This window comes from Orcinus orca, chromosome 12 (assembly GCF_937001465.1).
Source record: "Orcinus orca chromosome 12, mOrcOrc1.1, whole genome shotgun sequence".
Taxonomy (NCBI): Eukaryota; Metazoa; Chordata; class Mammalia; order Artiodactyla; family Delphinidae; genus Orcinus; species Orcinus orca.
This window is the reverse complement of record NC_064570.1, coordinates 28249973-28263422: the sequence shown is the minus strand read 5'-3', so window position 1 is coordinate 28263422 and position 13450 is coordinate 28249973. Positions and strand designations below refer to the sequence as shown.

General features: G+C 38.3%; 1 long non-coding RNA gene across 3 annotated transcripts in view; it reads right to left on the bottom strand.

Moving 5' to 3' along the window:
- Positions 1-509: 509 nt before the first annotated feature.
- Positions 510-13450, bottom strand: part of LOC125960599 (uncharacterized) — a 50952-nt gene continuing 38011 nt past the window's right edge. For 2 of the 3 annotated variants that reach the window (XR_007470397.1, XR_007470396.1), the window contains one exon: positions 510-1300. This is a non-coding gene — a long non-coding RNA (uncharacterized LOC125960599). Of the gene's footprint in view, positions 1301-11372; positions 11460-13450 lie in introns of those variants that run through there. The other variant, XR_007470395.1, reaches the window with a different exon arrangement.

Genomic DNA, 13450 nt, shown 5'->3' with positions numbered 1-13450 from the left:
CAGAGAAAACTATAATTCAAAAAGGGATTGTCTAACTTTTGACACAGATATTTCTTATGTCAAATGAAAGACACACAGTCATTTTACGACTCCACAAATGCTTATTTTAAGGAACTTACAAAAGTAGGTGTTCAGCAGAGTAAGCAAAGTGGGGAAAATGAACACAACACGCTCCCAGCTTCTAAAGGAACCCAAATCATGTGCTGAGATTTAAGGTCAGCACAGAAATGATGAAGCAAGAGAGAAAGAGAGGAAGTAAAACTGGTGGAGAACATAAAAACTGGCATCACCACACTTTTTCAGAATGAGTTTGTACCTTTACTCAGTAATTCCACATTCATAGAAATTTACAGTAAGATATGGGCTATGTTCAAAAATCCACACACAAAAATCTTTTTTAAACATTTTTCATAGCAAAGACAAATTGGAAACAAAAAAATTAATGACAGGGGATTAGTTGACTAAATTATGTCACATACTGAAAAGGAATAGAACACATCCTAGAAAAATTATGCTTCAGGAAAATATTTATTGACTTGGGGAAAATAGTTATGTAATACATTTAAGAGAATAATGTGAGATATAGAATGGTACACTGAATAATGTAAGTTTTGTAACATCCATATATAAACATGGATATGATAGAGAAAATATGATTACGTCCTACATACCCCTGAAGGATGGGCCCTGAAGTAGACAGTTTGTTTGGCTAAACTGGACAAATGTGGCAATGAAAGTGAACCATTAGAGGCACACCATTTCCATTTTCTGACACTGTGAGCCCTGAAAACCAGAAATGTAAGTATCAGAAAGGCTATATATTTTTTACAGATATCAAAATATATCAGTAAGTGTCTCCTTCTTAACTCCCAGAGTAAATAGGTGAATCGAAGTTCATTTTTATGAACTTTACAAAAGGGAGTCAATAAAAGAAGAGCTCGATGTCCTCCTGATATCATCACCTCATCAAAATTAATTCTGTACCATAGGAACAATATTAACTATTGCGAAGTTTAACTGAAAAATAATCAAGTTATTTAAATCCAGGACATCTGTTAGGAACACAAGTAAAAAAGCAACCAGGTAAAAGGAAATGCTGAGACTGTGCCCAGCTCTTGTCAGAGAGATCTTTCACCTCTGTGTATAAAACTCAAGTTCCTGTTGATCTTTGGTGCAATAAAAAATGCACTGGACAGCGTGAGACGAATCACCATAAATATCGTGGACTGTCATCTCGTGAAAGCGTGGAAGGCCACCTGTTCCTTGTGCAAAGGACACAGACACAGGCTGGAACCTGAAACTGAGAAGAGGAAGGGAACTAAATAAGAATGCTGCCCCAGACAAGGGTTGAATCAACCAGTGTAGTTTCCACACCACAGTCCTTTTCTTGTTCAAGCTCCAGGGGTCACTTGCTCAAAATCAGACACCACAGTCAAATAGGAGGAGGCTGGGGAAGACATCACAGGTTAAATGACTATTACCTTTGGCCTTCCAAGTCATCAGTAATCTTCTGTTAGGTAGCAGTAATATTTCCACACTATTTACAGTGGTGCAAACTCTATTTCTATTGAAAACTCTAAGCCTGTCAGACAGAAAGACTTGAGTTCCAGTCTGGCTCAATCATTTATTAGTTGCTTGCGTTTGTGCAAGTCTCTTATTCTCTCTGAATATGTTTCCTGTCGCATAAAATGGTGTTAATGATATCTACTTGGCAAGGGCTTTTTGAGGATTAAAAGAAATATTATATGTAAAATGCCTAAGGTAATGCCTGGCACACAATAGCTGTTTAATAATAGGTTCTTTCTACTTGCCCTCTTTTACCACCTTCTCTAGGTGTAAGTTTTATTTAGGAGTTGCTTAAAAATAGTGAGAAAGCAGAGGAGGAGGAGAACAAAGAAAATTATTTTAGTAAGTTCAGACATAATTTAAAAATCCCCAAAGACATGACAGGTTATTACAGACTCTAGTGGTTTGCTATTTATGCTCAGATGCCGTGTGTGTGTGAGTGTGTGTGTGTGTGTGTGTGTGCACCTTTTTACAAGAATTATGCTCTTAAGCTGTTTAACTGCAAAAGATTGTGTGCATGTGTGTTGTGTTGACTGTTACGTATTCGTTTTTATTTTGCTACTAGAATTAAGGAAATTATATCTGGAGACTAAATTCTTAGGCATTTTTCTAGAGATCCACAGAAACTTGGGACTTATCTTCGGCAGAACTATATAGAAACTACCTGGAAAGATGGCTTAATTTTAGTTAATTTACATGAAGCAAATGGGCTAGGGGAGATTGAAAGTGTGAGTTTGCAGTGTGGTCCTCTGTCTGGACATCTATACAACAAATTCACTTTTTAACAAATATTTACTGGGAACTTTTCTGTGCTGGGATTGTGCTATGTCCAGCTGCCAATTCTGTGCTAGGGACGTGGATTTTTCTCAAATCACTAATTGCACGTGGTCTCCTAAGCTAGAGCTGCAACAGCCCAGTCATTTTCTAGCTGCTCTCCTATTTCCAATTAAATGTCACCATTTGGGGCAAATCTGACCCTTTACACCAAACCAGAAGTTCCAGAATATAATCCTGCATAATTTGTAATGATCAGGAGCCAGAAGTAACAACTAAAAGTTTAGTTACTTTTACAAAAGCAGTAAGAATGGCAGACCATGAAGCACTTCAGCAAACTGTATTTTGCTGCTCCTAGGAAAGCCACTTAAAGTACGCGTGACCAGCTTAAGACATGTGTGATTTCAACGCTGCAAAATTCTTTCCCATGTTGCTTGTCTCTGATCTAAATGCTCATGCAATATGCAGCTACTCCTCTATAACAGCCGGAGATTTCGAAGCAAAGTAAAATATCTCTACACAAAACTGGTCAGTTCTGTGAAGGAAACTACAATTGTCAAAAATTCTTCTAATTACACCTATTTCTCTGCAACTAGAGCTTGTCAGCATAATAGCCAGGTAGGTCACAGTTTTCAACCCTTTCATGGAGAGAAAATCTACCTGGTTTATTTTTCTAGTTCCTTTGGTAATGAGAATTTTGTTTGCTAGTTCTCTGGCTTTGGGAACATAGATTACCCCTTCCCTCTTTTTTTTAAAGCATTGTGTTGTAGAAAAAGTTTTAGTTAAAGGAAAACAACTGCTTTGATTTGATAAGATGGCAAATAAGAGTTACGTAATATTCACAGAAACAATTCTTCCAATTCTTGTTTATCTTTTAAATATTTTTTGACAGAAAAATAAGCAAAGAGAAGAAAAAATTTTAAAATGTATTCATAATCACTTCACCTAGAGATACTGCTAGCACTTTAGTGTATATCTTCTGGTTCTGTACATGTACAAATAGACATCTATATATTTTCTCTTTTTTTTTTTAACATCTTTACTGGAGTATAATTGCTTTACAATGGTGTGTTAGTTTTTGCTTCATAAAAAAGTGAATCAGCTACTTGTATAAATATATCCCCATATCCCCTCTCTCTTGCTTCTCCCTCCCACCCTCCCTACCCCAGCCCTGTAGGTGGACACAAAGCTCTGAGCTGATCTCCCTGTGCTATGCTGCTGCTTCCCAGTAGCTATCTATTTTACATTTGGTAGTGTATATATGTCCACGCCACTCTCTCACTTCGTCCCAGCTTACCCTTCCCCCTCCCCGTGTCCTCAAGACCATTCTCTACATTTGCGTCTTTATTCCTGTCCTGCCCCTAGGTTCTTCAGAACCATGTTTTGTTTGTTTGTTTGTTTGTTTTAGATTCCATATATATGTGTTAGCTTACGGAATTTGTTTTTCTCTTTCTGACTTACTTCACTCTGTATGACAGACTCTAGGTCCATCCACCTCACTACAAATAACTCAATTTTGTTTCTTTTTTATGGCTGAGTAATATTCCATTGTATATATGTACCACATCATCTTTATCCATTAATCTGCCAATGAACACTTAGGTTGCTTCCATGTCCTGCCTATTGTAAATAGAGCTGCAATGAACATGGTGGTACATGACTCTTTTTGAATTATGGTTTTCTCAGGGTATATGCCCAGTAGTGGGATTACTGGGTCGTATGGTAGCTCTATTTTTAGTTTTTTAAGGAATCTCCATACTGTTCTCCATAGTGGCTGTAACAATTTACATTCCCACTAACAGTGCAAGAGAGTTCCCTTTCCTCTATACCCTCTCCAGCATTTATTGTTTGTAGATTTTTTGATGATGGCCATTCTGACTGGTGTGAGGTGATACCTCATTGTACTTTTGATTTGCATTTCTCTAATGATTAATGATGTGGAGCATCCTTTCATGTTTTTGTTGGCAATCTGTATATCTTCTTTGGAGAAATGTCTGTTTAGGTCTTCTGCCCATTGTTGGATTGGGTTGTTTGTTTTTCTGATATTGAGCTGCTGGTAAATTTTGGAGATTAATCCTTTGTCAGTTGCTTCATTTGCAAATATTTTCTCCCATTCCGAGGGTTGTCTTTTCATCTTCTTTATGGATTCCTTTGCTGTGCAAAAGCATTTAAGTTTCATTAGGTCCCATTTGTTTATTTTTGTTTTTATTTGCATTTCTCTAGGAGGTGGGTCAAAAAGAATCTTGCTATGATTTATGTCATAGAGTGTTCTGCCTATGTTTTCCTCTAAGAGTTTTATACTGTCTGGTCTTACATTTAGGTCTTTAATCCATTTTGAGCTTATTTTTGTGTATGGTGTTAGGGAGTGTTCTAATTTCATTCTTTTACATGTACCTGTCCTGTTTTCCCAGCACCACTTATTGAAGAGGTTGTCTTTTCTCCATTGTATATTCTTGCCTCCTTTATCAAAAAGAAGGTGACCATATGTGCGTGAGTTTATCTCTAGGCTTTCTATCCTGTTCCACTGCTCTATATTTCTGTATTTGTGCAGTACCATACTGTCTTGATTACCATAGCTTTGTAGTATAGTCTGAAGTCTGGAAGTCTGATTCCTCCAGCTCTGTTTTTCTTTCTCAAGATTGCTTTTGCTATTCAGGGTCTTTTGTGTTTCCATACAATTTGTGCAATTTTTTGTTCTAGTTCTGTGAAAAATGCCATTGGTAGTTTGATAAGGATTGCATTGAATCTGTAGATTGCATTGGGTAGTATAGTCATTTTCACAATGTTGATTCTTCCAATCCAAGAACATGGTATATATCTCTCCATCTGTTCGTATCATCTTTAATTTCTTTCATCAGTGTCTTATAGTTTTCTGCATACAGGTCTTTTGTCTCCTTAGGTAGGTTTATCCCTAGATATTTTATTCCTTTTGTTGCAATGGTAAATGGGAGTGTTTCCTTAATTTCTCTTTCAGATTTTTTGTCATTAGTGTATAGGAATGCAAGAGATTCCTGTGCATTAATTTTTTGTCCTGCTACTTTACCAAATTCATTGATTAGCTCTAGTAGGTTTCTGGTAGCATCTTTAGGATTTTCTATGTATAGTATCATGTCATCTGCAAACAGTGACAGCTTTATTTCTTCTTTTCCAATTTGGATTCCTTTTATTTCTTTTTCTTCTCTGATTGCTGTGGCTAAAACTCCCAAAACTATGTTGAATAATAATAGTGAGAGTGGACAACCTCATCTTGTTCCTGATCTTAGAGGAAACGGTTTCAGTTTTTCACCTTTGAGAACAATGTTGGCTGTGGGTTTGTCATATATGGCCTTTATTATGTTGAGGTAAGTTCCCTCTATGCCTACTTTCTGGAGGGTGTTTATCATAAATGGGTATGAATTTTGTCAAAAGTTCTTCTGCAGCTAAGATGCAGAGATGATCATATGGTTTTTCTCCTTCAATTTGTTAATATGGCTTATCACATTGATTGATCTGCATATATTGAAGAATCCTTGCATTTCTGGGATAGACCCCACTCGATCATGGTGTATGATCCTTTTAATGTGCTGTTCGATTCTGTTTGCTAGTATTTTGTTCAGGATTTTTGCATCTATGTTTATCAGTGTTATTGGCCTGTAGTTTTCTTTTTTTGTGACATCTTTGTCTGGTTTTGGTATCAGGGTGATGGTGGCCGCATAGAATGAGTTTGGGAGTGTTTTCCCTCTGCTATATTTGGAAGAGTTTGAGGAGGATAGGTGTTAGCTCTTCTCTAAATGTTTGATAGAATTCTTCTGTGAAGCCATCTGGTCCTGGGCTTTTGTTTGTTGGAAGATTTTTAATCACAGTCTCAATTTCAGTGCTTGTGATTGGTCTGTTTATATTTTCTATTTCTTCTTGGTTCAGTCTCAGAAGGTTGTGCTTTTCTAAGTATTTGTCCATTTCTACCAGGTTGTCCATTTTATTGGCATAGAGTTGCTTGTAGTAATTTCTCATGGTCCTTTGTATTTCTGCAGTGTCAGTTGTCACTTCTCCTTTTTCATTTCTAATTCTTTTGATTTGAGTCTTCTCCCTTATTTTCTTGATGAGTCTGGTTAATGGTTTATCAATTTTGTTTATCTTCTCAAAGAACCGGCTTTTAGTTTTATTGATCTTTGCTATTGTTTGCTTCATATCTTTTTCCTTTACTTCTGATCTGATCTTTATGATTTCTTTCCTTCTGCTAACTTTGGGGATTTTTTGTTCTTCTTTCTCTAATTGCTTTAGGTGTAAGTTTAGGTTGTTTATTTGAGATGTTTCTTGCTTCTTGAGGTAGGACTGTATTGCTATAAACTTCCCTCTTAGAACTGCTTTTGCTGCATCCCATAGGTTTTGGGTCATAGTGTTTTCATTGTCATTTGTTTCTAGGTATCTTTTGATTTCCTCTTTGATTTCTTCAGTGATCTCTTAGTTATTTAGTAGTTTATTGTTTAGCCTCCATGTGTTTATATTTTTTACAGATATTTTTTCCTGTAATTGATATCTAGTCTCATAGTGTTGTGTTTAGACAAGATACTTGATAAGATTTCAATTTTCTGAAATTTACCAAGGCTTGATTTGTGACCCAAGATATAATCTATCCTGGAGAATGTTCCATGAGCACTTGAGAAGAAAGTGTATTCTGTTGTTTTTGGATGGAATGTCCTATAAATATCAATTAAGTCCATCTTGTTTAATGTATCATTTAAAGCTTGTGTTTCCTTATTTATTTTCATTTTGGATGATCTGTCCATTGTTGAAATTGGGGTGTTAAAGTCCCCTATTATGATTGTGTTACTGTTGATTTCCCCTTTTATAGCTGTTAGCATTTGCCTAATGTATTGAGGTGCTCCTATGTTGGGTGCATAAATACTTACAATTGTTATATCATCTTCTTGGATTGATCCCTTGATCATTATGTAGTGTCCTCCTTTTTCTCTTGTAATAGTCTTTATTTTAAAGTCTATTTTGTCTGATATGAGAATTGGTACTCCAGCTTTCTTTTGATTTCCATTTGCATGGAATATCTTTTTCCATCCCCTCACTTTCAGTCTGTATATGTCCCTAGGTGTGAAGTGGGTCTCTTGTAGACAGCATATATATGGGTCTTGTTTTTGTATCCATTCAGCCAGTCTATATTTTTGGTTGGAACATTTAATCCATTTACATTTAAGGTAGTTACTGATATGTATGTTCCTATTACCATTTTCTTAATTGATTTGGGTTTGTTATTGTAGGTCTTTTCCTTTTCTTGTGTTTCCTACCTAGAGAAGTTCCTTTAGCATTTGTTGTAAAGCTGGTTTGGTGGTGCTGAATTCTCTTAGCTTTAGCTTGTCTGTAAAGGTTTTAATTTCTCCGTGGAATCTGAATGAGATCCTTGCTGGCTAGATTAACTTTGGTTGTAGGTTTTTCCCTTTCATCACTTTAAATATGTCCTGCCATTCCCTTCTGGCTTGCAGAGTTTCTGCTGAAAGATCAGCTGTTAACCTCATGGGGATCCCCTTGTATATTATTTGCTGTTTTTCCCTTGCTGCTTTTAATATTTTTTCATTGTATTTAATTTTTGATAGTTTGATTAATACGTGTCTTGGCGTGTTTCTCCTTGGATTTATCCTGTATGGGACTCTCTGTGCTTCATGTACTTGATTGACTATTTCCTTTCCCATATTAGGGAAGTTTTCAATTGTAATCTCTTCAAATATTTTCTCAGTCCCCTTGTTTTTCTTTTCTTCTTCTGGGACCCCTATAATTCGAATGTTGCTGTGTTTAATGTTGCCCCAGACATCTCTGAGACTGTCCTCAATTCTTCTCATTCTTTTTTCTTTATTCTGCTCTGTGGTAGTTATTTCCACTATTTTATCTTCCAGGTCATTTATCCATTCTTCTGCCTCAGTTATTCTGCTATTGATTCCTTCTAGAGAATTTTTAATTTCATTTATTGTGTTGTTCATCACTGTTTGCTCTTTAGTTCTTCTAGTTCCTTGTTAAACATTTCTTGTATTTTCTCCATTCTATTTCCAAGATTTTGGATCATCTTTACTCTCATTACTCTGAATTCTTTTTCAGGTAGACTGCCTATTTCCTCTTCATTTGTTTAGTCTGGTGGGTTTTTACCTTGCTCCTTCATCTTCTGTGTGTTTTTCTGTCTTCTCACTTCGCTTAACTTACTGTTTTTGCGGTCTCCTTTCTCAGGCTGCAGGTCGTAGTTCCCGTTGTTTTTGGTGTCTGCCCCCAGCTAAGGTTGTTTTAGTGTGTTGTGTAGGCTTCCTGGTGGAGGGGACTGGTGCCTGTGTTCTGGTGGATGAGGCTGGATATTGTCTTTCTGGTGGGCAGGACTGCATCCAGTGGTGTGTTCTGGGGGTATCTGTGACCTTATTATGATTTTAGGCAGCCTCTCTGCTAATGGGTGGGTTTGTGCTCCTGTCTTGCTAGTTGTTTGGCATAGGGTGTCCAGCACTGTAGCTTGCTGGTCGTTGAGTGGAGCTGGGTCTTAGTGTTGAGATGGAGATCTCTGGGAGAGCTTTTGCTATATGGCATTATATAGAGCTGGGAGGTCTCTGGTGGACCAGTGTCCTGAACTCGGCTCTCCCACCTCAGAGGCACAGGCCTGACACCAGCCGGAGCACCAAGACCCTGTCAGTCACATGGCTCAGAAGAAAAGGGAGGGAAAAAAAGAAAGAAAGAAATAATAAAATAAAGTTTTTAAAGTAAAATATATATATTATTAAAAATAAAAAAATTTAAAAGTCATAAAAAAAGAAAGAAAGAAGAGAGCAACCAAACCAATAAACAAATCCACCAGTGATAATAAATGCTAAAAACTATACTAAAAACAAACAAACAAACAAAAATAACAGACACACAGAACCTTAGGACAAATGGTTAAAGCAAAGCTATACAGGCAAAATCACACAAAGAAGCATACACATACACACTCACAAAAAGTGAAGAAGGAAAAATCTATATGTATCTGAGACAGTCAAAGCTGTTTTAGGATTCAAGACAGAGATTCAGGGAAGAATGCAAAGGTGATGTGCTCCATCCAAGATGATCTCCCTTCCTCCTGAAGTCATCTGTAGAGAATTACTACACCCTGGTAACCGATAGCCCTCTGGTGGTCACCTTGGCGTCCGTGTGGTCACTCTTTCTCTTCTTGGTGCTGGTGTTCGTCACAGTGTGGCTGTGCAGGCCCCAGTGTTCTTTATACCACGCCCAAAGGATGCAGTTAGGGACACTCTAGCAGGATGTCAGCTAACAGAAATGGTCTCTCAGGGTGGCTGTGTGCCTTCTGGCTATATTTTCTTTAGCTAAAATGGGATCATACTCTCTTTGATGTTATATATCCCATTTCCCCATGGCATTCAGTGTTCTCCTACATCGTTATTTCTAATGACAGCACAGTACTCCCCTGTATTATGATTTATTTAACCAATAGAGGCATATATGTATGGATATACAGGATAAATAATGCCTTTAGAGCTTGAGCTTTTAAACCACCTTTCCCCTTCTAAGTCATCTTGGAAATTGTATTCTCAGCTGGTGTCTGAATGTGTGCTTCTGTCTCCGGCCAACTCACAGTCTCCAGGAGTCAACTTCTGGTAGTTAATTGAGTCAGAAACTAATTGAGCTCAGGGAACTAAGTACCCTGTCGTCCTTTGGAAAAGGAAAATTAAAGCATGAGTTAGAACATGACTTTTTTTTCTGACCAAACAGAGTGTGATTCAGAGTGCATGAAATTTAAAACAGATTTTCATTCATTCAACTAGTGCAGAAACAGTCCCTGCTCTGTGCATCAGGCATCACACTACACACTGCGGATACATTGGACTCTATGTTTTGTTTAGTTTCTTTCTTGTGGAGCTTACATTTCGATGGACTAACAATTTTTAAAAGTCAAGAAAACAGCCTGAAAGCCTTTTTGTTGTTGCTGTTACAACTAAAGTGGAGTAGAAATTATATGCTACAAACACCTGTATATTTGAAGCTATCACAAAAGATGTAAGATTCTTTTGTAAACTCAAAATATTCCATTTTCTAATGGGAATCATATATTCTCTATATACATTACCTAAATAATAGTGTATGGAAAAGGCATACTCTCCCCTCAATTATGGAACAGAAGGGATACCTTAATATGGTTATTTTAATTCATAGAAAACCAATTCTCTAGAGTTGTGGAGGCATTTGCCCAAGCAGTAAATGACGTAGTTTTAGACATGAATTGACCTCAGCTATAAAATCAGGAGTGTGTACATGAGATGCCACTCAGCACAGTGGTCAGATTGGAAGCTATTTAGGAGACAGTGGGAACTTGAATAACCATGAACGTGGGAATGGTTGAGTAAATTATGATCCACTCATTAGAGGGACTATTGTGGAGCTATTAGAATGAATGAGTAAGCTTTATATTTACTGATTTGGGAAGATATTTGTGATATACACTTAATTGAAAAAAGCAAGGCTGCAGAGTAATATATAGGATAACAATGCTATTTTGCTTTAAAAATAAGGAAGAGGAAAACGGTATGTCTGTCCATATGTTTGCATGTGTTTATATGTGCGTGGAAATAAATGGGAAAAGCTACCTACCTAACAATATTGATTATTTCAGATAAATGGAATGGAGTTGAGATGGGGAAGTGATTATTTTATATACCGTATCTTTTTACCATGAGCAGGTATTGCCTTAGTCATTTTTTAAGTAGAAAAAATAAAGAAAAAAGTTACAAGGTGGCCAGAGCTGAAATATCTTTGAAACCACTTTACTGCTAATATTAATCAGCAATTATTCCTGGAGTATTTATTGTTTGCAAGAATAAGAACAAAATATTAGACTTACTACCTACCAGAGGGCCAATAATCTAACTGGGGACACAAGATCTAATCACATGAAGAGATTAGTGTTTTCATGCTGGGAACAGAGTTGGCTAATTGATATTTAGGTTTTGAAAGGAGTGGAATGAAAGTGGTATAGTGAGTAGAGCTTGGATGTGGCAATAATCTCTCGCTCTGCTACTCACTTGCTATGTGAACTTGGACAATTCCTTAACATCTGTAACACGGTCTCTCAGACTCTTCACCTCTGGCATTGAGAACGAAAACATCTGGATGCAAAACAATTAATTAACATTGCCTCGAAGATTGGTGTGATAAGCATTTCCCCCTCTCCCACTGCAGAACTTGGGAACTGGGGGACCACTTTTCCAGGACTTAGTCTTTGAAGTTGAGTCCATAGCTCCACAGATATTAGGAGACTTCTGAGAACCAAATCAGCCCCAACGGCCAGCTCAGAATTCTTGGCTCAACCCAGGCCCTGATATTCAATGGCCAAAATGCAAAACCAGGCAACTTTTGCTTGCAGTGCTACGTTGCAAACCATCTGTCTCTAGTCTCTAGTGAGTGCTATTGGGCAGCACAGAACAAAAGCCATCATCCCCAAATTCCAGTTCTAAGGTTCTCTTGGTCTGGGCATACAGCCAGAGGCAATTCTACATAGCTGGCGAGCCAGTGCCATCTGATTGTCATTATCTCCTATGTGATGGTTGAGAAAAGGAAGGAAGGAAGAGCCACAATAGCCAAAGACTGTATCTTAATTCCCAAATGGGCAGGGAAGAAAGGGCAGAAGAACACAAGGACAGGCACTCACAAGGATCAGTGTTACCGACAGCATCAGCAGAAATAACCAGCTGGCTCTCATCCAGGGAGTTCCCCATCCAGCTGCTGTGTGCGTGTCCCAGGTCTAAAGAGCACACGCAGCCTGTACCTGGCCAGTCCAAGTTCCACTCCATCCTGCAGTGGGTTATGGACTTCATTTCACGGGCCTCCCACTTTGGAAAAAAATGCTAGGGAAAAAGAAAATAATAGGGAGTCCTTCCATGTTACCTGACATATTTAATGGTAGTCACATTTTCAAAAGTGAAGACTGAATTTTGATGCTTAGGCTGTTGTATGGGCCTGTGTCCTGAGGCTTTCCCTTCATCCTCAGCTTCTGATTGTCACAATGTTTAGATGTTGTACAAGGAAGAGAACAAAGACGCGGACCTTTCGGAATTGACAAAACTATCTCAATGGGAGCAAGCAATGAAAAATAAGAAATATTGAACACAAGAGCTGAGCGACTGTATTTTAGGGCTGGAAGTGGGAGCCCCACATACTGTGTGGGAAGACTGGAGCAAGCTGCCAATCGAAATCTCCTTCAGATGATTCAGCAGGGGGAGGGAGAGGAGAGGGGGCGACCACTTAGCGCGCTGAGCACTAGGGGAATATCTTGCAGCTTTAGAGAATGTTGAGAGGCGGAAGTGTGAGTGGGCAGCCTGCATTTCTTCTGCACCTACCACCACACTACCTCCTTGCCTGCAAAAAGTCCATTATTTCACCGTGAAGCATTCATGCTCCGAATTAGGCTAGCGAAAATGCATCTGGTTCCATCTAGCTAGGATCTGTTCTGTAGGCAAATGCCCTGGCATGGAAAAGGTTTTTAAAGAATGGAAACTTGACTATCTAATCAGGCTCTTGATGTTCTCTTAAGCTAGTTTGTACTTTACCTTTAAATAGTACCCAGGGGAGGAAATAGCTCATGGTGGAAAGAACACTCCCCTGGGCATCTAGAGACCAGCACCCTAGTTTCCAGTTTGCTGCACAGAAACTCTTGGCCTGAGGGCAGGTCTCCCAACTTATTTAGCCCTCAGATTCCCCACTGAGATAAAATAAATTAGACTAAGTCACTTCTAAATTCCCTTTCCACTCCAGGATTCTGTGTTTTGCCAAAAATCACTGGATGAGGACTAATGCTTTAACAGGCTGGCTCCACTGACTCAGCACGGATTCCTCAAACTATCTGCTATTAAAGTCCTACTGGTTTAAGAGAATCCAGGTGGTTGGTAAAAGTGCTTTGCATTCTTGGAAACACACAGTGCACTGGGAGAATTGTACTCATTTTATAAACATGTGGTGACTCTGCTTTTCCTTAAGTTATACACCATGAAGCCTCCCAGTGGGGTAGCTCAGGGCAGTGATGGCTTTAGAATGACAAAGCCCTCTTCTCTGTGAACTGTGGCAGGCACTTAATTTCTCTTAGTCTCAGTTTCCTCCTCTGTGA